Source organism: Callospermophilus lateralis, chromosome 11, assembly GCF_048772815.1.
Source record: "Callospermophilus lateralis isolate mCalLat2 chromosome 11, mCalLat2.hap1, whole genome shotgun sequence".
NCBI lineage: Eukaryota > Metazoa > Chordata > Mammalia > Rodentia > Sciuridae > Callospermophilus > Callospermophilus lateralis.
The window spans coordinates 101403193-101427695 of NC_135315.1; the positions used below are offsets into that span (position 1 = coordinate 101403193).

At 56.3% G+C, this 24503-nt stretch overlaps 1 pseudogene; it reads left to right on the forward strand.

The window, feature by feature from the left end:
• The first annotated feature begins 338 nt into the window (after positions 1 to 338).
• Positions 339 to 24185, forward strand: LOC143642332 (sialic acid-binding Ig-like lectin 12; annotated as a pseudogene).
• The last annotated feature ends 318 nt before the right edge of the window (positions 24186 to 24503 follow it).

Here is a 24503-nt window from a genome sequence, read left to right on the forward strand (position 1 = left end):
GGACCTGCATCCACCAGAGCTCCCCGAGGCTGACAGCGGGAGAATGAATGGTACCGCCCCGTGGGGAAGAGTTGGGAGATGTCATCTAAATGGGAACCTACACTCTTGCCAGGGATCCAGACAACCTCTCCCAAATCTTCACCAAGTGACATGGGGACTCTCCTCCACACAATAAGTGGCTTGTCCTTGTGTTTCTATATTTAGAGCAGCTTTCTGTCACTGTCACCAGGCCTGACAGCAACCCTACCGTCACCTGGTGAGTGTGTGAGAGGTGTTCACAGAAGCCATGTGTGCGGGTCCATCATGAAAGGAGCTCCTGGGGACACAGCCAACCCGCGATGACCCTGGAATATGTGGAGCCAGGAGAGTGGAGCAGACCTGAGCCCCTGCTGTGGGAGGGGAACCCGCGAACTGAGCACTGCATCTTGTCCTCGTGGGCCACTAGGGCTCTCTGGAAACCTGACTTCCCTCGAAGGCCACATCACAGTGAGAGGCAGACTAATGTGGAAGTGCCAATGTGTGCCACAGGAAGTCCCCAAATGGCCCCAGTACTCACCCAGCAGGCAGCACTCTTGGGAGAGAAGCCCCTCAGCTCTGGTTGAGGACACTGCCCCTGCTCTGTTCTCCTGAGGACACACCGTGGCCCCTGTTCTAGAGGGTCACTGACCTGGTGTCTGCACTGGACACTGGGACAGCTCTGTGCCCTATTGAACCCCTCCCTCATGCTACCAAGGCAGGTGGCCGACTCTCCAGCACCTGAAGCTCTTGGGCAGGCAGCTGAGGCCTGAGCTCCTGCGTGGGCCGCCCCAGGTGGGGACCAGGTGGCAGCCTCTTGTGGCCTCACCAGCAGTGCAGGGAGCGCCTGGTGGTTTGCAGAGTGTCTGGCTGGCTGTGTCCCTCTGCCTTTCTTGTGCTCAGACGTGGCTCTACAGAGTCCCTCCTGCAGGTCTGACCACTCCACGGAATGAGACGAGTATGGCCCCAGGTCCAAGAAGGAGTTGGCCAGCTCCTGGTGTGACCAGTACACACAGAACAGCACCTCGGGGTGGGAGGACCCAGAACCCTGCCAGTGTCTCGGACTCCCAGTGTCCTCAAGGTCTTGGTCCCATCCTGAGTGTTCCAGGGAAGCACCCAAGACGGGGCAGGACCTGGTCTCCTCTCTCCTCATCCCCTCTCTGGCAGGCTTCTGGGTCTCTGGCTATGGGGTTTCCCTCCTCAGCACAGAGCAGATGGACTGCAGTGGTGAGCGGGTCTGAGGTTCCTCTTCTGAGAACCGCCCAGGCCTCAGCCCCTCCCCAGCTTCCATGGGTCCTGCAGCTTCCCCTCTGCAGGCTCTTGCTGCTCTGCTCAGTCCCAGGAGCCCAGGATTCTCTGCCTCCAGATGCTGAGGCTGCTGCTGCTGTCCCTGCTGTGGGCAGTGGAGGGGACCTGTGCAGAGGGGCCAAGGAGTGTGCACCGTGATGACCCTCGGCTTCCCCTGGGGTGCTCCCCTAAGGATCCAGAATACAGCGTTTATGTGCTCAAGTCCATCATGATGCAGGAGGGTCTGTGTGTCCTGGTGCCCTGCAGCTTCTCATACCGCGGCTCAGAGACTGGCTCTGTCTTTGTCTCCTGGTTCCATGCAGGGACCAATATAGCATATGGCTCTGCGGTGGCCACCACCAACTCTACTCAGAAAGTGCAGTAGGAGACCCAGGGCAGCTTCCTCCTCCTCAGGGACCCAGGAACCAACAACTGCTCCCTGAGCATCAGAGACACCAAGTGCAGTGACAGTGGCTCCTACTTTGTACAGTTGGAGAAAGGAAGGTTTAGGTGGATTTATTATAACAACAAGGTCTCAGTGAAGGTGACAGGTGAGGTTCCAATTACAGGGCAGCCTTAGGGAGGTCACAGTACAGGCCTGGGTGGGACCCTGCCCTGGGGGAGCTGGGGTCAAGCATTAGGGACTTAGGGAGCAGCTGGATCAGAACCCGAGCTTATCTCAGGGCCCCATCTCCCACCCTCCCTCCTGACCCTGCCTGTCCCCCTCTGCTCACCAGCCCTGACCTACACCCCTGACATCCTAATCCCTGGGACCCTGGAGTCTTCCCGTCCCAACAACCTGACCTGCTCTGTGACCTGGGCCTGTGATCAGGGGATGCCTCCCACCTTCTCCTGAGTAGGGCCCTCTGTGTCCTCCCTGGGCCCCAACATCATCCACTCCTCGGTGCTCACCCTCACCCCACGGTCCCAGGACCATGGCACCAACCTCACCTGTCAGGTGAAGTTCCCTGCAGCTGGTGTGGCCACAGAGAGAACCATCCAGCTCAATGTCACCTGTGAGTAATGGGCCAGGACACCTTGGTCTCAAGGCATGTGAGGGTCAGGGAAGGAGGCTTGGGGTTCCAAGGCTGAGGACAATTTGTGTCCATGTCCTGGGGACCTAGTTGAGTCAGGGACCTTGGAGGGCACAGGCCCTGTCCCTTTGTGTGTCTGTGGTTACTGGGTGGGTGTGGGGAGTGCTGCCTCATCTTCAATCCAACTAAAAGGGGAAACAAACCACCCTTCTGTCCATATGCTGCAGAGAACTCTGCAGTCAGTGTCTCTCCAGGGGCTGCCCAGGCAGTGGGGGGCCTAGCTAGGGCTTGGGGAAAAGGGCCTCTTCAGTTCAGGGCAGAGCTGGGTCCCCTTCTTGCTGAACTAACCTGGTCACAGAGCCCCTTGTTGGGTAATCCAGTGACCACTCCCCACCCTCAGCCTCACGACTGCCTTGAGCACCTGTCCCCACCCTCCTGGGCTCCCTGGGACTCTAGCACCTGCCCCTCAGGGACAGGGTGACATTCTCACATCAGAACTGGGCTTCCCAGGCCCCCTCCCAGCCTCCTCCTGGACCCGCCTCCAGCCTCCTCTTGTTATTCCCTAACAGCCTTGATCTAAGTGTTTGTGGGAGGAGGCACAGTCCAGAGCACATGCAGAACACGCACAGCAGTCGGTCCCCAGAGCCTAGGTCCCTCCCAGAAGTGGCCAGTGTCCATGCAGGCTGCAGCAAACATTTGAATGTCCACCTGAGGACTGAGAAGTCACTGCATGTCAACTGCATTCAGGGTCCTCATTCTCTGTGAGGAAGGTGTCCCAATGCAAATATGGACCCTGTTATGTGGGGTCTTCCACCAACTGACCGTCCTGGCTCTGAGTCCATCCAGCCCACAGGAGTGGGCAGTGGATGGTCCTGAACCTCTGTCCACAGCTGGGTGTGCACTCAGTGAGCTCAGCTCCTGAACACTGAGGCATCTGGGTCCCAAGCTCTTCTCAGACTGGGGAATGACCTCAAAGGATGTATTACTCTGAGCAAAGGTTTCCTGTTCCCAACACCTCTGTAGCCTGACAGTGCAGGAGGGCCTGTGTGTCCATGTGCCCTGCCAATTCTCCTACCCCTGGAACAGCTGAACTAACTGGTACCCAGTTCATGGCTACTGGTTCCAGCATCAGGACAAGAGCACTGATGCTCCAGTGGCCACAAATGACTCTGACCGGAAAGTGCGGGAGGAGACCCAGGGCCGGTTCCACCTCCTTGGGGACCCAAGAACCGACAACTGCTCCCTGAACATCAGAGACGCCAGGAAGATGGACGCGGGGTTCTACTACTTTTGGGTGGAGAGAGGACACTTGAAATTCAATTATATATATGACAGTGTCTCAGTTCAAGTGACAGGTAAGGCACCAGGTCAAAGCAGCCTCAGGGAGGTCACAGGGCAGGGCTGGGTGGGACCCTGCCCTGGGGGAGCTGGGGTCAAGCATTAGGGGCTCAGGGAGCAGCTGGGTCAGAGCCTGAGCTTCTCTCAGGGCCCCACCTCCCACCCTCCCTCCTGACCCTGCCTTTCCCCCTCTGCTCACCAGCCCTGACCTATACCCCTGACATCCTCATCCCTGGGACCCTCGAGTCTGGCCATCCCAGAAACCTGACCTGCTCTGTGCCCTGGGCCTGTGAGCAGGGGGCGCCGCCCATCTTCTCTTGGGTAGGGCCCTCTGTGTCCTCCCTGGGCCCCTACATCATCCACTCCTCGGTGCTAACCCTCACTCTGCGGCCCCAGGACCATGGCACCAACCTCACCTGCCAGGTGACCCTGCCTGGGGCCCATGTGACCAGGACAAAGACCGTCCACCTGAACATCTCATGTGAGAGCTGGGCTGGGAAACTGGGTCTCTGATGGGGCTGGTCCCTGAGGGAGCAGGGAGAGGGGTCAGACCCTGGACTCTGGGTGCTGGGTCCTGAAATCATGTGGGGGCTGGGCCAGGAGGATGCAGCCTCCATCCCTCTCCACCATGAGGCTCCTGGGACAGAGAGCTGATGTCCCCCAGCCTCCCACTGACAGGCCTGCATGTCTCCCTGCCCCAGACTCTCCACAGAACCTGACTGTAACTCTGTCCCGAGGAGCTGGCCCAGGTAGGGTGGGGCCTCGCTGGGGCTGGGGGGCAGGGCCTCTTCAGCTCAGGGCAGGGTTGGGTGCCCTCACCTTCGTTACAGAGCCCCTTATTGGGAAACCCACTGACTTCTCCCCAGTGAAGCCTCACGTCTGCCTTGAGCTCCTGTCCCCAGCCTCCCAGGATCCCTGGACTCTAGCACCTGCCCCTCACCCCACAGGGACAGGGTGACACTCTCACAGCAGAACTGGGCTTCCCAGGCCCTCTCCCAGCCTCCTCCTGGAACTGCCTACAGCCTCCTCTTCTTATTCCCCAACAGCTTTGATCTAAGTGCTTGTGGGAGGAGGCACAGTCCAGGGCACACGCAGAACATGCACAGCAGTCTGTCCCCAGTAGCACTCAGGGTCCTTGTTCTTGGTGGTGAGGGTGTCCCACTGCCCAGATGGACCCCGTTCTGTGGGTGTCCTCTACCAACCAGCACTGAGTCCATTCAGCCCACAGGAGTGTGCAGTGGATGGTCCTGAGCCTATGTCCACAGCTGGGTGTGCACGTCAGTGAGCTCAGCTCCTGAGCACAAAATACAGCTCTGCCACATGTTCTGGTTCAAGAGCTTGAGTCAATATAGCTGAAGGAGGTACAGGAAAATGCATCTGTCACAGGAACATCAACTTGGCCATATTCCTGGGCCCATGTCAAGGGTGTGTTTTCCTGTGCTTCATTCAGTCCTTGAGTGTGTGTGTGTCCCCTCTCTGAACTCCAGTGTTCTCTTTCCTCTTTTCCCCACCACGACCTTGCTGTACCTCCCTGGTCCCCTCAGCACCTTTGTTTCTTCCTAAGCCTGGCCTCCCTGATGTCTGTCCATCCTGATGCTGGTCATGCCGGTTTATCATCTCCCCTGCTCACTGGATCTGCCTTAGCTCCCACCATCTGTCCCCGTAACAGTGTCCAGCAAGAGCCCACTTCCTCTATGGCTTGAATTTCTGTGTGTTTCCTCCATGGACAGTGACAGAGGAACAGGGGACCCTGGAAGAGAGGGCCTCCCAGGGCTGTGCTGTGGACTCTCCCCCAGAGCCATCCTCCCTCCTCTGCAGACCCCCACACCCTCAGGGCCAGGCTGCTGGGATCCGAGCCTTGGCTGGCGCAGACCCCGCTCCCGACACGCAGCTCTGCCCCCTCCTGCCTCTGCACCTCTGGTCATCTCCAGTCCTCGGTGTTGCCTGGCCTACGACTCCCAGAATGCAACAGTCCTCAAGCAGCCTGAGGCTGGGGGATTCCCACCAACCCTGTAGTCCAGGCTTCCACTAGGCCTGAGGCTCCAAGGGCACTACTGGGCATCTCCTCTGTGCCTGCGCCAGGGTGTGAGGACTGTGGTATGGATGAGGCAGAGGGCTGTTGTTGGTGGATCACCTGGAGGGGAAATGGCTTTGTCCTGATTTCCTGGTTTTGTGGTCACTATAGGCTACAGGAATTATAGAACATATGATTTGCACCCTTTGAGGTGGGTGATAAAGCAGCCTAATTTTTTCTTAAGATGGGGAGTCATCACATCACTAAGGCATGAAAAGTTAACTTCAGCTTTACTATGAATCACTGCCATTTCTGAACTTGCTTGGAATGCCTGTCTGTGCCTTGACCTCACCCACGCCTGGTTTCCCTGACCAGATAGCAGCCCTCTCTGAAACTTTAGTGACGTCTCATAACTCTTGGCCTTCCCTGGCCAGAAAGGACCTCTCTGAAGCTCTAATGGCACCTTATGAATTCTGATGCTAGAATCCAATTTACTCCCTAAGTGCTTGACCATTAACCTACTGCCTGCCTCTGTGTTATGCTTGTCAAAATCCTGATATCTGTGAGTTTTGCAGACATCCCCCTTTTTTGTAACTTTCTGTGCTATAAAGCTGCGCCTCAGAGCTGTGGGCTGTCTTCTGTTCCCACGGTTTTTGGGAGAGACAGCCCTGGCTGGTCAGAATTACAGGATTGCTTTAATTTGATGTCAATTGGAGTTGGTGGCCTTTCTTTGCATCGTGGTTTAACAGTGGGGTTGTGGGGAGGGAGTGAAGCGAGGATGTGGAGGGTGGGTGGGTGCAGAGGCTTGGGACTTGTACTGGGCAGAACGCACATGCGCGGGGCAGAGTCTCAGAGGATGAGGATGTAGTGGGTCTGTGTTGGCCCTGGGGGTGGTAGTGGTGTGTGTGCACAGGTGAGTGTGGGAGAGAGCTGTGATGGTGGGTGCAGCTGAGGTCGATGGTGGGTGCACTTGAGGTCTGCCGTGCAGTGAGACGACTACCCTCTGCTTTACCATGGACCTGGGGTGGAGCTCAGGGCGGAGGACAGTGGGTGATACAGGCCTTGATGGGATCCCCAGATGCTAGAGACCCAAAACTGAGGGTCCCAAAGGCTTCCCTGGTCCCCCTTTCTCGAATCTCCGTCAGAACCAGAGTCTTCCCTCAGAGTTCCCAGATGGATGAGTGTCTCTCCCTGTGAGGACCCTGGCAGGGCTCCCCAGTGCCATCATGATAAAGCCACCTTCCTCAGACTGTACTGGAGCCCTGCCCACCTCCACCTCAACATGCCTTGCTCTCTGTAGGGTCATTGAAGCAACTGATGCCTGGTAGAGTGGGCAGTGGTCTGGTCCATCCCTGCCAGGTCTCCGTCTTTCTGTGGCCTGGGGACTTTGGTCCATGCAATGTCATCCTACTTGTCTGAGGGTGGCCTCTGCACTGACCCTGAGGGAGGAACTTGGGGATGCAGAAATGTAAAGGTATAGTGAGTCTCAAAAGAGAAGCGTCCATGAGCCACTGGCCAAACAATCCCTCCTGAGCCACCAACTCAGGTCCTCAGCCCCTGCCCTGTCTGCAAAGATGGACTCGAGGGCAATGCCCAAGGGCCAGAGAAACAGCCCTGATCCCCTCTAGTACAGTCCCTAACTATTGTCCCTGTGTAAATATGGACACCCCAGACCAAGGTGTTGCTGTTTCCCCCTGGAGATGGCCCATGCTCCCCCTTGAACGTGAATTCTTTTCTTAATTTCAGAAGCTTCTCACCCTCAAGATGGCCTGCATTCAGTCTTGAACGTGTGTCTGCTGTCATTAATAAATCAGTGCTCTGACTGGTCCTCCACCCAGCAGCTTCAGGACCTGACTCCTTTCCCCAACCTCGAGAGTCATCCTGGGGGGAACTCCTTCCCTTGTCTTCAAATGACTAGAGCATCCGTTGGATCATGGCCTGTGAGAGACCTTATGCTGTAGGACATGACTATGCTGCACTCTGATTTCAGACCCAGAGAAACCATGAGATTTGAAATATGTTTAAGATCCATAGAGTCTTGTGGCATTTGTTTGGCAGAGTAGATAATAAGGTGGTCATAGAGCAAGCACTGATGATTTTGAGCTTTTTCCACATGCAGAGAAATGCTTGGGACACTCCCAGGAGTCTTCTTAGTTTTTCAGATGTGTCCAAGTTCTCCTGTCATTGGAAGTTATCCCTGGTGGCCCCAGGAGAATCCTTTACTCTTGACTCAAGATCCAAGACCACAGTAGTTAAGTGTGTCTGTGAAAGGAGTCTAGTGCATGGGTCCCAGACATGTTGAAGGCCTGGGCTAGCTCTGGTTTTATTATGGGGAGTGGGAGTGGGGAGAAGATGGGAGGGTCCTGAACCCAAAGGGGGGAGTTGGGGGGCCACAGATGGTTCACTCCTAATCTTATCCTCTCTGAGAATCCAGAAGTTATAGCGCTGAGGACCTGAGACTGGCCACTCTGAAGATTACAGCCTGATTCCTCCTCATGATCAGGTCACTCCCCTCCCCTCAGTCCTGACCCACACATCATCCATGGGCTGTGGTCTTCAGAGTGTGGCCACCCCAGAAATCAGACCTGCAGAATGCCAGAGCCCTCCAGAGGGTGACCTCCTCCATTTCCATGGACACCAGTCTCCCTTATATCCTGCCCCCAAGGAGTCCATGTGGCCCAGTGTCCATCCCTCTGCAACCTTGGAGTCCTTGGGTTCTTCATTAGGTGAAATCCCCAGAGTCAGTGTGGCCAGGAGAACTGTCTTATCCCACATTGCTTCTCTCTGCAGAGGAAATGGGATGGCGGGTGGTGTTGGTGGTCAGAGCTGTGGGTGACTTATGTCTGGATTCTGGTAACTATTGGGGAGCTGGTGGCATATCAGTCACCAATTCCTTCCTCAAATCCATGCTTCTTGAGTCCACACTGGCCCTCCTGCACTAGAACTTTCTTCTCTAGACGCTTCACAGAGACTGGCTAATGGCATATGCTGGTGAGAGGGCAATGGTAGGGCATGGCATGCCACCAAACTAAGAGCAGAGTTGGGACTGTCACTGAGTGAGTGACAGTGCCCAGTGTGCAGAGAGGCCAATGCTGGGCACCAGTGTATGCAAAAGAACTTGATGGCAGATGAGGAGGAGATGGAGGAGAGCTCAAAGCTCCCCATCTGGCCAGTCGTGGAGGGATTTAAATGACCCAGTGGATGGGGAAATAGGCTGGTTGTAACCTGGAGTGTGGGTGGCAGAGCGCACGTCTAGTGGCTGGTCCAGGTGCCACCTGTGGGTATGCTACAACTGAGGGATTTGCAGTCTCTCTCATCAGGTCTGGGCTCTGGCTGTTGGTGGCCCCCCAGCTTTTAATCCAGGGCTGTGAGGCCCTGCTCCTGGGAGACCTTGGTCCTCTTGTGCCATCAAGGTATCTTTAGGCCATCCTAGGTGCTGCGCCTCCACCCTGAGGAAGCCTGAACAGTGAGACTCTGAGCAGGCACGGACTTTGGCACTTTATGTCTCCGTATCAGGACCTCTGGGGACTGAGGACAGAGATGAGACAGCTCCTCTAATCCTCCAGCTGCTGCCCACTCCTTCCTTGGAAGCCCTGTCTAAAGGCTCTTGTCCACCTCTGGCCTTGTCCTGTTTCTCCCCCCAGGAGCCTTCTCTGAGTCTCCACACCTGCCCGACCTCCCTTCTCCCTCATGGCCCCTGGTGGCTCTCACTCCTTTCTGTCCTGTCCCATCTGCAGGGAGCCTCAGAGGAGCTCCTTTTCCCTCTTGGTGATGGAGCTGCCACCACTCCCCAGTGACGACCCTAGGAGTCCCTGGGGTCTCTCTCACCCACCACACTCCTCTACACGAGTCTTGCGAATGTCCCTTCCTGAAGGTGACTCAGTTCCTCTGCCAACATCCCTGTGGCCTCAACTCCTGGTCGGTTGTATTCACTTCCTCTTCTTCTCAGCTTCACGCTGATCTCCTCCTCAGCCCCGTCTCCCCGTCTCTCCCACATGGGTCTTTCATATCGTCCCTTTGGGGTTCTTTAAGAAGGGCCCCATCCCTCCCTTGCTCTCACCCTATGCAAGTCTTTAGCCTGACACTTGAGCCCTGCTCAGCCTAGTTCCCTCCTCTTCCTTCAGTGTCACCGTGCCTGGGTACCTCTGGGGTCATTAGTAAGTTCTCTGCCTTGCATGATCCATTTGTGAACACTGTCATGTGCAGCCTGGCCCTGGAGGGGACAAACACTTAACAGCCCCTCTCCTTTATCTGCCTGTTGCCACCTCAGCCATCCAGTCCTCACTGTCCATTTCCAGGACAAGTCTCTGCCCAATATTTGATGCTGGATGAAGATGTTTTTATCTAGTTTCCACAGCAAGGGTCGTGCTGGATACATCCTCGCAATAAGTGCTTTTGAGATTTGGAAAAATGATGCTACTGTTTACAGAAACTTCTCATCTCAGGTCTTTGTTCTGACCACAGCATTTTCCTGTCCGCCTTTCTGTCTTTAGTGACAGTTTCGGTGCCCCCTGTTTTGTCCTGCCAGATGGTGAGTATACAGGGATCAGGTATTTGGTGGCTCTCAGGGTGACTAGGTAAGTTTTACTGTTAGAACAAGCTCAGAGAAACTTCTGGCTCAGTGAGATCTCCCGGGAAGCAAAGCAGACCAGCTAGAGAACCTAGTGGTTTCTGGGAAGCAGGATGAGCCTGCTCCATGTCCTGGGGAGACATTGTCTCATCCCCAGGGTTCTCCCTGCAGGCACAGCCTGAGAACGTGGGTAGAGAAATCAGTGCCTCAGGTTTTGGGGGTGCCACCAAGATGAGCCCAACACAGAGACTCCCGGGGGACCACCCTCCCCAGCAGGTTGCCCCCCCTTCTTTAAGGTGTGGGCAAGCTCAAAGGTCTTCCTTTCCCAGGAAGGACTCAAGACTGTCACCATGATCAACGTTTTAGCACCTAAATCTAGAGCATTTAGCTTTTCCCAGAGGAGAACATAGTAAGGGGGAACCCACACTCTGACCCACAGCTCTGATTTCTCTGCTCTTTCTTTGAGGAAGTTCAGAGGTGGTGATGGGAAGGCAGTGACACTGGAGGAAAGTCAGTCCTTTTTGGCACAAATCCATTGTCCTAACCTTTAACAGAAACCAGCTTTGGTTACTTTCCCCAACTCTTCCCTGGGCCTCTGGGGACATGAGCTCCAGGAAGGTGGCGTTCTAGTGTCATCTTTGCTCAGGTGGGAGATGGGCTGATGGATGCTGTTGAGGAGAAAATGATCGGGGGGTGTACTGACAAGGTCTAATGGAGGTTTGAGGTGCGCTAATATTTGTTCTAGAAAGTCCTCCCGTTGCCAAGTGAGAAAGACCTGGAAAATGTCATGCAGAAGTCATGAGGTCATCGCACGTTACTAAGGAGTTGGTGGAGACCATGAATTCCCAGCCTCCCTTGAGAGGTCAGTCATGTGCCGTACACTTCTTCAAAACCAGGAGGACACGAGGAAAGCTAGATAATTACCAAGAAAGAGAAAATAGAAGACACAGACCACATGCCATGAGGCTCCAGATGACAGAGAGAAGAAATGCCCAGACTGTGAAGACATAAGTGCGCCAGGATGACCAGGGCTGCTGGGTCTGGGGAGCAGAACCAGCTCTGATGGTGTCATAGACTGTACCTGTAGGAGGGCTGACACAGAGCACAGCCGACACTCAGGAAAGGGGAAGTCATCTGGTCTCTCCTGGATCCACTGAAACTGTTGAATTAGCATAAACTGCACCAGCAAAGTCTGGTGAGAAAGCACCTTTTAAAGAATCCTGATGGAAGACGGTCCTAAGGAAGAGTGACCCCACTTCTTGGTATTATGATGATCAATCTCTGGAATAGATGGCCCCTCACCCACGAGTCCTTGTCACTCAGTTGTCCCCATCTGTGCCCATGGCCCATCTCCCTGGGATCCTTCTCTCTTCAGGTTTGGGATTTTCAATCTTAGGCCCAATGGGGTTTCCTGGAGACTCAGTGTTCCTAAAAGAGCAGGGACAAGAGGAGAGTCCACGATGGACCAGGAAGGGGATGGCAGTTTTCCAGATCCAGGTCTGCTTGTTCCCAGATCCTTCCAGAAAGACAAGCCAGAACTTCCCGCCCACTCCCCTGGTCTGAGCTGGGTCCCCTCCCGTGGGCCCTGACTCCTCTTCAGACCTGGGTGGGTTTTAAGCCCATGCCCCACCAACACTGCTCAGCATCGTGGACAGCACCTCCCATGGCCTGGGACCCCCCAGGTCCCTGTCTTGGGAGGACAGTTTCACTGTGTGCTGAGTCACCTCCATGTGCCTCCCAGACAGACAGGGTCAGGGTCAGGTTGGAAGGAGAAGGTGGACCACAGGTCAGAAAGAGCAGGGCGCTGGCAGCCATTTCCAGGTCCTTGCTCTGTACCTGGGAAAGTGACATCGAGCACCATGCACGCTGTGTTCTGGGGCCAGGTGAGTGGAGGAACTGTCCAGCTGGATGTCTCATAGGAGAGGGGCCAGGGCTCCAGGACCCTGAGAGCAACGGGGACCCCAGGGAGAGTTCAGGTTTGGGACACTGAGTGCCTGGTTCCTGGGGACAGACGTAGGAGAGGGACCCCAGACTCCACCTTCTGTGCTGACTCTGGCTGTAGACTGAGGGGGCCAGCATCCATGGCTGCACCCCCCACCCTGAGCAGGAACTTGCATCTCATCCCAGACCTGCTTTCCCCCGGCACCACCGCCTTCAGTGACTTTCGAAGTATGAAGAAAAGGGTGGGTCTCCGCCACCCCATGGCAGGGCCAGGAGACCAAGCTCACGTGTGAAAAGGCTGGGGTCAGAGATGGGAAGTCCTTGTTCCCCTGCAGTCAGGTGCCTGTCCCACGACACCTTGATCATCCCGTGATCAACTCAGGAGCTCTGCTGAAGTCCTCTCAGGTGTCACACATTGAGCTTGGGGAAGCCTGGAGGGGTGCTGCAGAGCAGGGACCTCAGCACCCAGTGCTCTGAGGAGAGATGCTGGTGGGAATGCCAGGGGACTGTCCTCTGCCACCTGAACGTTCCCTTGGTAACACTGTACTGTACTTACTCCACCCTGAGGCTCTGTTGCATTCTAGATTTGTTGTCCCCCCATAAATCTGTGGCTTTACTGGTCTGCCTCTGTGTTACCTACAGTGGGCACAGCCACCCCAGGGTTCTCAGGTTACAAATGTGAATGGGGGTCATGGGATGTTGGGGGACAGCAATCCCTTCCATGACAATATCTGGTATCATGCAGACCGGCTCCTAGTTGCTTTGTATCTCTATGTCATGTGCTGTGACTAAAATGTGTCCCCTAAAGTCCACAAGGGGAAATGTGGTCCCAAAGCCACAGAAGGAGGGACCTTTGGGAGTTGAGTAGGATTAGATGAGTTCATGGGGGTGGGGACCCCTGATGGCATTCGTGGCTTTGTCAGAAGAGACCTGGGCCAGCGTGCTTGCCCCACCCCACCCTGTGGTGCCTCTGCCATGTTATGACACAGCAGGGAGCCTCCCCAGGGGAGAAGATGGGGCTCCATGCTCTTCATCTGGAGCCTCCAGAGTCATGAGGCAAATGAACTTCTGCTCTTTATAAATCACCAGACTCAGCTGCTTCTTTATAGTATCAGAGAACAGCCTGACTCTGTAGTGTCTGCCTGGTTCTCTCTGCCCCCTCCCCTCTATCGCTCTCTCTCTCTCTCCCTCTCTCTCTCTCTCTCTCTCTCTCTCTCTCTCTCTCTCTCTCTCACACACACACACACACACACACACACACTCACACACACATACACCCACACAAACCTACCTAGGCACTGGGCATTCTGAGTACTGAGATGGGCCTCATCCTGCCCTCTTTCCTGGGAGGATGGGGCACCTGTGAATAGGACCTAGTGGTCAGGTCAGAGGTCCTAGGTCACTGTCTTGGTAAAAGTGAAATATCAGGGATGACATTTTCCCTGGTTGTTTGCATGTTGCTGCCCATTTCAGTCTCGGCCACTTGGGTCCACCTGGGCCACCAACCCTTGGCCCAACACTCAGTGATCCCTGCTCCCAGTGGCTGTCCCCAGGACCCTCCCTCTGGCCTGGAAGTTAGGAGCTATTGCGTCACACCAGTGAGATGACCAACAGATCATAATGACCTGTGACCCATCCCTGTAATAGCCCAGGGTTCCTGACCCTCCCAGCCCTGTGGCTGCTTCTCCTTCCACCTGGTCCTGGGTCCACTTTAGCCTGGAGCATGTGGAGCAAAGGATTCTGGGAATGCAGTTCTGGCCTGGCCAGGCTGACCGAGTGGAGACCTCCAGAGGCGTCTTCACACAGGGCTCCTCGTGGCCAGCTAAGAGCAGCCCTCTCAGATCAGTGAGCAAGAAGAGCAGTCCAGCTGCAGTCCAACCTTCTCCCTCAGCTGTGCCCCGTGGCCTGCTGTTCCAGGCAGGTACTGCTGCCCATCAACCCTAGGACTCATTGGATTGTACCTCCCCTGCTGTGAGTGGGTGGGGCCCCGGCTGGGCACTGTGTCTGGTGGTTGGCCCTGGGCTCTCTCAGGCAGCTGCACTGAGATGGTGGCCTCTGTCACGGTGGGGCATGTGACATCTTGGTGCTCCTCCACGTGGGTCTCTGTCCAGCAGAGGGCCTAGGATGCCCAGGTGCCCAGAGATCCATGGGGTGGGGTGGAGGCTGCCTGACCTCCTCAGTCTCAGAACTTCTCAGCCTCCATGTTCTATGGGCCAGAGAAGCCATGGGCTCCATTCACCCCAAGAGGAGGGGCTGTGGGAATGGGAGTAACCCTCTAGTGACCCGAGGAACCCCTTGTTCTCTGGGTGGTGTCTGGGTTGTGTCTGGAGACTGTTTCTCACAGCTGATCACCCACCTGCACACCAGCTGCCCTGTCCCCCTGCCAAGGACAATCACCCCTCTCAGGGGTGTAGGGAGGGTGAAATGGGGACAGAGCCAGCAGCCCGGTGTGGTCCATAGGGCATTCCTGAGGGTGGACAGGACAGAAGCAGAGATCTGTCCCCCTCCTGAGTGTCCCCTTCCAGATGGACCTGGGCGCTCCCTGGCACACCTGACATGCTGACCCCCTGACTACAGACTCTTGGTAGGCTCCTCCACAGAGCTGTGTGCATCTCCGGGGTCAGAACCCACTCTCATAGCATCATGGACAGCACCCCAAGGCCTCCCATCCCCAAGCCACAGCCAGTCCTGAGCAGAGGCAGCGCCCACTCTGAGCAGCGCCCTTTTCCCTTCTGGGCAGAGTGGGAGTGGACAAAGACAGAGCACAGACTCACTCCTGGCTGAGGACTTCAGCAGAGGGGGCTTCAGAAGTGTTGGGAATTCAGCCAGGAATGGCCTTTGTCTCAGCATCCCCTGGGTAACCCATGTCCCTCAGGTCTGCCCGACATCCCCACCATGTCCCTCTGCCTGTTTCCCCTGAGAGTTCACCTTCCTCTCCAGAAGAGCAAGATCCCCCTCACCCCTACCTGGGCCTGCCCATCTCAGCCACCTGCCCTGTAGCACTGGCATAGTCTGGAGACTTGTGTGTTCCCAACCAGACGTTGCTGTCCCTCAAGGAAACCACTGAATCTGTTCTCTTCACCCCTTAGCTGCAGACCTCAGGGCCCAGTGTGAATGGACACCACCTGGCTGTGGCATGAATGCAGCTTCTCCTTGTCCCCTGGAAAGACTTGAAAGTTCTTCCCTCCCCATCTGACGGGACTTCTCCTCCCCCATCCCAGTCAGCCCTGGTGGACAACGTTTGAGGAGGTGGCTCCCCCAGACAAGAGGCAAGAGAGGGGAACCACTCTCTTTCTGAGTCCTTGGGCTGTCGGGGAGATGCCATTAACTGGGGGCTTGTGAACAGCAGAGATTGCTCCTCGCAGTTCTGGAGGCTGGAAGCCCACACCCCAGGGGCTGGCAGATCCCATGTCTGGGGAGGCCAGTGTCCTCCTCGACCCTGCCTCCTCCTTGTGTCCTTCTGTGGTGGAAGGGCAAAGGAGCTTCCTTGGGTCCCTTCTGTAAGGACACTAATCTCATTCCTCAGGGCTCTGCCCCCAGGACCAATCACTTCCCAAAGTCCCCACCTCCTGTGACCCTCCCCTTAGCAGTTAGGATTTCAACATGTGAATTTTGGAGGGACACAGCATTCAGCACACAGCACTCACCACTCTGACCTGGGTGTCTTCTTCTGAAATTGGGGAAGTGGAACAAGAGGGCTTCTCCAGCTCTCTCAGAAGTTCCTCTCTTACATGCAGATTCTCTGTGGCTTCCCCAGGTCTCTCCTTCCCATTCTTCTGTTTTTCTTTGGAAATTGGAGACTATGGAAAACAGAGGGTCCTGACCAGCCCTTCTGCCCACTGGGCTCTGCAGTTGCTCCTGCTGGGAAGGTGTCTGGGCAGCGGGGGGCCTAGGAGGGCTGCAGGTGGGACTGCAGCTGGCAATGCAGGGGGTGGGATTGGGCCTATGTGTGGAACCCCACCCCGCCCCCCCAGCCATCGCAGGGGACGACCCCACCCCAGGTTTGGGAGCTGGTTCTGGGGATACCATGGAATGGACAGATCCATGGGGCTGAGTGGACAAACACAGCCAAACTTTCTGTTTGCACAGAGTCTCAGAGGAAGCCATGGTGTTGGAGGGGGTGAGCTCAGATGGAGAACTGCAGAGGAAGGCCAGGGCTGCCCGAGGGGAGCAGGGGTGGCCATGGGGAGCAGGACAACGGTGGCCCTGGGTGCTCTGGTGGCCTGTCCTGGAGGACACTCATTTGGCCCTAATACATGGAGTTTTTTTTTTTTTTTAGCTGTCGATGGACACACAATATCTTAATTTATTTTCATGTGGTGCTGAGGATCACACCCAGTGCCTCACACATGCGAGGCAAGCACTTTACCACTGGGCTACAGCCCCAGCCCCACGTGGAAATGTCATTTACCCACATGACACATCTTTCCACCTCCCCCAGAAAAAAGTTTCAAGGAAAACCCACACAAGTCACAGGGCTCCATCTCCCAGGACCCCCACGACCTGCCCCAGCTGCAAATCACAATACTCAGGCGCATGCTGCTGCTCACATGAAATCCTGGCCTCCCCCAAGTGATCCGTCCACACTTGCATTTCGTGCTCTATTCCTTCTCTTCCCTGGAACTCCTGGTGGTAGATCCAACAAGCTCTGGAGGCCCCAGGTCCACATGCTCTGGAGTAACCGGGCAGCAGAGAGCATGGTGGTGAAGGAGTCCATCCTGGTGGCTGGTGATTGAGGGAGACGTTTTGCACCTTTTAAAATCTGCCTCTTCTCTTCAAACTGTCTTCCTGGCCAGTCCCTCCTCATAAGGTCTAAGCCTGGGTTCTCTGTCCCTCAGGTCACCTGCTAGCCGGGTCCCTCTACGTCCTTGGTGTTTTACGATAGAGAACTCAGCCCTGTGTCTCCTCTGTCCCCAGCCTCCCACTGACAGGTCTGTGTGTCTCCCTGCCCCAGAGTCTCCACAGAACCTGACTGTAACTGTCCCAAGGAGCTAGCCCAGGTAGGGAGGTGCCTCTCTGAGGCTGGGGGGGGGCAGGGCCTCTTCAGCTCAGGGCAGGGCTGGGTCCCTTCAGCCTAGTGACAGAACCCCTTACTGGAGAACCCATTGACCCCTCCCCACCAAAGCCTCAAGTTTGCCTGGATGTCCTATGCCCTCCCCCCCCCCAGGCTCCCTGGGATTCCAGTGCCTGCTCCTCATCCCCACAGGGACAGGGTGATACTCTCACAGCAAAATTGGGCTCCGAAGCCCCCTCCCAGCCTCCTCCTGGACCCACCTCGAGCCTTCTCTTCTTATTCCCCAACAGCTTTGATCTAAGTGTTTGTGGGAGGAGGCACAGTCCAGGGAACACGCAGAACACGCACAGCAGTCTGTCCCCAGAGCCTAGGTCACTCCCAGAAGTATGCAATGTCTATGTAAGCTGAGCCTTGAATTGTCCACCTGAGGACTGAGAGGTCAGTAGCACTCAGGGTCCTTGTTTCTGGTGGTGTTTCACGGCACTGATGGACCCTGTTCTGTGAATGGCTTCCACCAACTGACCGTCCTGGCTCTGAGTCCATTCAGCCCACAGGAGTGAGCAGTGGATGGTCCTACCTGAGCCTCCGTCCACAGCTGGGTGTGCACTCAGTGAGCTCAGCTCCTGAATGCAGAGGCACCTGGGTCCCATGCTCTTCTCAGTCTGGGGCATGACCTTAAAGGACGTATTACTCTGAGCAAAGGTTTCCTGTTCCTTGGGAATAACCTGCAGATGGAGCTACCAAGGCTCTTGTCACTGTCCCTGTGTCTGGATGAACAGCCCCTCCCACAGCTCCAGACACTCTGAATTCCCACCAGCATTGTCCACGTGTCCTGAATTCTCCACACTCTCACCAACACTGGGGTTTTCCTTTGTGCAAACTGTGCTCTGCTGTGGGTGTGAAGGGGACACTCACTGCAGCTTTGACTGTCATGAAGGTCCCCATGGAGGGAGATGGGAACATTTTCCTGTACGTGTGGTCATTTGTAGTTCCCTTCAGAGGGGGTGTTTTCAAATCCCGGGATTCTTCTTTAGCCTGGGTGTGTGGGCCCTTAGTCACTGGAGCCCTAGGAGGGTTTTCCACACACTGGACAGTGACCCGCCCACCCGCAACCCTGTGACTGGCCACTCTGTGCTCCAGTTCTGTGTGATGTCTGTTCATTTTCTTGATGGTGTCGATGGATTAGCAAAAGACTTCATTGTGACAATGAGAAACTCATGCTCTCCCTGTCCAGCTGCTGGGCAGTCAGGGCCTCAGGGGAGGCTGGGCCGATGGACCTCGACACTTGAGGATGGAGGAGCCATGTCCATGGCCTCAGGTGAGAAGAGGGACTCGGCTTGTGGATTAGCAGGTGACTCTGGCCTCGTCCACTTTTCGGCAGAGAGGTCAGGGCCCATGGCCCAGGTGGTCCTGGTGGCCATAGGGGAGGTGGCTGTCAAGATCCTGCTCCTTGGCCTCTGCCTCATCTTGCTCAGGTCAGCGCTGCCCAGGGGTGGAGAGGTGGTGTGGGCAGGGCAGGCTTCTGGCACTGAATCCCAGAGTCCAGCAAAGGGGACTCAAAGTGGCCAAGAGCACTGGTGCCTGGCAGGGGCTAGTGGTTGCTGAGGACAAACGCTGTCTGTCCCCAGTTCTGGCCCAATGTGAGGGGAAGTGGGTCTCTCAAGGAGGTCTTTAGGCCAGGCCTTATCTGTCTCCCTCAGTCACCTCCAGCCCCTGACAGGGCACAGGACAGGGGACCACTGCCCACTGTACCCAAGCTGCCCCCCTGAAGGCCCTGGTCTCTTCCCTCAGAGTGAGGTCCTGCAGGAAGAGGGCTGAAAGATCAGCTACGGGTGTGGAACATATAAATGCTGTCACCAGTTAGTCTCAGCTCAGTAAAGAAGATCTCAGCATCCCACATGCCCAGGGACCCCTCCTCCATCATGTCCCCAGGCCAGCTCCCCATGGGCACAGTTGAGCTGCCTGTCCCCATCCTGAAGGCCACCCTTCCTGCTGGGGTCTTGTGGGTCCCTGGCTCAGGGACCCTTTCTACAGCAGAGCCAGCTTGGTCCCCACCTGGACCTCACTGTACCTCCCTGGTCCCCTCAGTCACCACCTGGCGTTTCTTTCCTCCTAAGCCTGGCCTCCCTGATGTCTGTCTACTCTGACCCTGGTCTCCCTGCTCACTGGATCTGCCTCAGCTCCTGCCATCTGTCCCCAGCACCAGCCTCCAGCATGAGTCCACTTCCTCCACTGCTTGCCCAGCTGCGTGTCCCCTCCATGGACGGTGACAGGGGAACAGGGGAGCCTGTTGGAGAAGGCCTCCCAGGGCCATGCTGTGGACTCTCCCCCAGAGACGTCCTCCCTCCTCTGCAGACCCCCACACCCTCATGGCCAGGCTGCTGGGGTCCGAGACTTGGCAGGCGCAGACCCTGCTCCTGACACGGAGCTCCACCCCCTCCTGCCTCTGCACGTCTTGGTCCTCCTTCAGGTCCAGGCATGTGTGTGTGTGTGTGTGTGTGTGTGTGTGTGTGTATGTGTGTGTGTGTTTGTGTTTGGGTGTGTGTGTGTATATCACCTCTTCACATACAAATACCCGCTGGTGGACCCACAGGCTGGCTCCCTGCCTTGGCTCTTGTGGACAGTGCAGCAATGGACGTGGGCTGTAGGCGTCTCTCTGACAAGCTCATTTCTTGCGGTGGCCATTGACCCCCACAGTGGGCCTGATGGATACTGGGCGGTTCCTTCTCTCAGGGTGGGGGCTGTGCTCTTCCATAGGGCCGCTCTGCTGATGGACACCCCACAGACACTGGGCATGGGCTTCTTTCCTACATGTCTTGCTGATACTCATTTTTTTAACTGTCCTAGCAGGGGTGTGGGGACATCTACTGTTGTTTTGACTTGCATATTCCTTATGATTAGTGACATGGTGTGTTTTAAGATACATCTGTTGTCCCCATGAATCTTCTTCGATGAAATATCTATTCAGGTCTTTGTCCATTTTTAATAGGTTGTTTCTTGTGGTGAACTTTGTGTTTCTTGTGTATTTTGGATGCCTGATCCAGTTGTATCTATTGAAAACATGCGACCCTCTCCCTTCTCTCCCTGTCTTTAGTCTGTTTACTTTCTTGATTATGCAGAAACTCTTCATGTTCCTGCAATCCATCTATCTTCTTTAGTTTTTTTAACCTGTGCTTTTGGGGTTTCCCAAGAAATGACACCACTGCAAGGCCAAGGTCTTGGAGCTGTCCCTGTGAATCCTCCAGCAGTGTTTACACCTCTGGGTCTCTCATTCAGGGGAGAGGAAACCTTACACATCAGAGGACATCCTAGGGCAACTAAGTGTCCTGTGTGCAGAGCATATCAAGGGGGGATCCTCCAGTCTGGGTACAGCTCAGTGGTGGAGAGCTTGCCCAGTGTGTGGGGCACTGGGTTCATTCCTCAAAGAAGGACCCTCAAAACCAAGCTATCTGCAAACAACATTGGAGATAGAGGGTCCCCACCAGATCAAAAATCCGTCACTCCATAAGGAATAAACACATTGCTGTGTCAAACACTGGGGAAAGGATTTAGAGACATTTTTTCAAGGATGTACAAATGGTGGCTAATCACATGACCACACACCAGCAGGACTTGTCACCAGGGAAGTGCAACCCCAAGCCTGCACGTCACCCTTCACATTGCACCTGTTAAATGTGTGCCGTAAAGACACCAGGAGACAACTTTATACCCATCATGAGGTTCCTATTTTAAAATGGGCAATGCCAGTGAGGAGGAGGATGCGGGGGCTGGAGGCTTGTGCTCTGTGCTGAGAAGGAGAAAGGGGACGGCCGCTGTGGAGGGCAATGCCATGGTTCTTCAAAAGACCAGGAACAGCTGATCTGGTCACCAGAGGTTCCACTGTGACCATCCCCCAGGGAACCCACACAGACCTGGGAGGCAACGCGTCCACCCCAGGGTCACTGTGGCAGCATTCACTGTAGCTAAGGGGAAGTGGCCACCTGTCCCTCAGCAGCTGCTGGGAACAACCCAGCCTGCCCTAACCTGCAGGGGAGGAGGACCCAGCAGGAGCCTCAGCAGGGTGCCCCCTGAGCACAGGAGGCCAGGCACAGGGGACAGCACCATCTCCACTGAGGGGGCCCTGGAGAAGGAGAGTTCACATGGGATTGGGGTCTCCATGGCGGGGCCCCAGGAAGAGGCCTCCACTGGGCACAGAGAATCTAGGGCCAGTCAGTGAGGAGAAGCTGCTCAGCAGCCTTGGCCTGTGGGGCTGGAGACTGCAGCCAGGGGTGGTGCGTGGCCTGCTCCAGGGGAATACAGCGACCAGAGGGGGAGGACCGTGGACTGCAGTCGACCAAGTTCTGCTGTGCGTCCCCAGGAACAGGGCCTGAACCCCACATTCTCCTGCTCCAACAGAGCCCCAATGAGAGGACAGTGAATCAGTAGAAGAGCCCAGTGGGTGGGGGAGGGGACAGGTGGAGGACAGAGGGAGGGGACACAGCACTGGGACTCAATGGAGCCAGTCACCTTCCCTGCCCAGATGAAGGTGTCCCAGTGACCCTGCTCTCGGACACAACTGTAACGCACTCAGGAAACCTTCACAAAGGAACAAGGAGGGTTAACATGATAGAGGTTTGGGGACACCCTGGTGGCCCCAAATGCTGAAGAGGACCTGCAGCCACCAGAGCTTCCCAAGACTGCCAGCGGGACAAGGACTGGTACCGCCCCGTGGGGAAGAGTTGGGAGATGTCATCTAAATGGGAACCTACACTCTTGCCAGGGATTCAGCCAACCTCTCCCAAATCTTTACCAAGTGACATGGGGACTCTCCTCCACACAATAAGTGGCTTGTCCTTGTGTTTCTATATTTAGAGCAGCTTTCTGTCACTGTCACCAGGCCTGACAACAACCCCACCGTCACCTGGTGAATGTGTGAGAGGTGTCCAAAGAAGCCATGTGTGCGGGTCCGTCATGAAAGGAGCTCCTGGGGACACAGCCAACCCGCGATGACCCTGGAATATGTGGAGCCAGGAGAGTGGAGCAGACCTGAGCCCCTGCTGGGGGAGGGGAACCCGCGAGCTGAGCACTGCATCTTGTCCTCGTGGGCCACTAGGGCTGTCTGGAAACCTGACGTCCCTGAGGGCCACTTCAGTGAGAGGCAGACTAATGTGGAAATGCCAATATGTGTCACAGGAAGTCCCCAAATGGCCCCAGTGCTTGCCCAGCAGTTAGCACTCTTGGGAGAGAGGCCCCTCAACTTTGTTTGAGGACACTGCCCCCTATGTGTGCCTCCTAAGGACACCGTGTTGCCCCTGTTCTAGAGGGTCACTGACCTGGTGTCTGCACTGGACACTGGGAACAGCTCTGTGCCCTATTGTACCCCACCCTCATGCTACCAAGGCAGGTGGCCAACTCCCCAGCACCTGCAGCTCTGGGGCAGGCAGCTGAGCCCTGAGCTCCTGCGTGGGGCGCCCCAGGTGGGGACCAGGTGGCAGCCTCTTGTGGCCTCACCAGCAGTGCAGGGAGCGCCTGGTGGTTGGCACAGAGTGTCTGGCTGGCTGTGTCCCTCTGCCTTTCTTGTGCTCAGACGAGGCCCTACAGAGTCCCTCCTGCAGGACTGACCACTCCACAGAATGAGAGGAGTCGGGCCCCAGGTCCAGGCAGGAGTTGGCCAGCTCCTGGTGTGAACAGTACACACAGAAAAGCCCTAAGGGTATGAGGACTCAGAACCCCGCCAGTGTTACACGCTTCCAGTGTCCCTAAGGCCCTGCTCCCAACTCAGTGTTTCAGGGAAGCACCCAAGACGGGGGCAGAGCCTTGTCTCCTCTCTCCTCTGCCCCTCTCTGGCAGGCCTCTGGGTCTCTGGCTGTGGGGTGTCCCTCCTCAGCACAGAGCAGATGGACTGCAGTGGTGAGTGGGTCTGAGGTTCCTCTTCTGAGAACCGCCCAGGTCTCGCCCCTCCCCAGCTTCCATGGGTCCCACAGCTTCCCCTCCGCAGGCTCTCACTGCTCTGCTCAGTCCCAGGAGCCCAGGACCCTCTGCCTCCCGATGCTGTGGCTGCTGCTGCTGCTGTCCCTGCTGTGGGCAGTGGAGGGGACCTGTGCAGAGGGGCCGGGGAGGGTGCTCCCTAATGACCCTCGGCTTCTTCTGGGGCGCTCCCATAAGTATCCAAAACACAGCGTGGATGTGCCCGAGTCTGTGACGGTGCAGGAGGGTCTGTGTGTCCTGGTGCCCTGCACCTTCTCCTACCACAGCTCAGAGACTGCCAACGTCGCTGTTTCCTGGTTCCGTGAAGGGACCAATACAAACCATGGCTCTGCATGGCCACCACCAACTCTACTCAGAAAGTGAGTAACGAGACCCAGGGCCGGTTTCATTTCCTCAGGGATCCAGGAACCAATATCTGCTCCCTGAGCATCAGAGACACCAAGAGCAGTGACAATGGCTCCTACTTCTTCAGGATGGAGAAAGGAGAGTTTAAGTGGAATTACTGTGACAACAAGGTCTCAGTGCATGTGACAGGTAAGACTCCAGCTCCAGGAAGCCTCAGGGAGGTCACAGGAGAGGGCTGGGTGGGACCCTGCCCTGGGGGAGCTGGGGTCAAGCATTAGGGGCTCAGGGAGCAGCTGGTCAGAGCCTGAGCTTCTTACAGGGCCCCACCTCCCACCCTCCCTACTGACCCTGCCTGTCCCCCTCTGCTCACCAGCCCTGACCCACACCCCTGACATCCTCGTCCCTGGGGCCCTGGAATCTTGCCACCCCAGCAACCTGACCTGCTCTGTGCCCTGGGCCTGTGAGCAGGGGACACCGCCCACCTTCTCCTGGGTAGGGCCCTCTGTGTCCTCCCTGGGTCCCAACATCATCCACTCCTCGGTGCTCACCCTCACCCCGCGGCCCCAGGACCATGGCACCAACCTCACCTGGCAGGTGAAGTTCCCTACAGCTGGTGTGACCACAGAGAGAACCATCCAGCTCAATGTCACCTGTGAGTAATGGGCCAGGACACCTGGGTCCTTGGGGCTGTGAGTGTCAGGGATGGAGGCTTGGGCCCCAGAGCTAGGAACACTTTGTGGCCATGTCCTGGGGGCCTGTTTTGAATCAGGGACCTTGGAGGTCACAGACCTGTCTCTCTGTGTGTCTGTGGTTACGGGGTGGGTGGGGGGAGTGCTGCCTCATCTTCAATCCAACTAAAAGGAGCAACAATCCTGTCGAGGGTGCTGCAGAGAACCCTGCGGTCAGTGTATCCCCAGTGGTGACCCAGGCAGGAGGGGCCTCCCTGGAGCTGCTAGAGTCTGAGCAAACCAGGCTCAA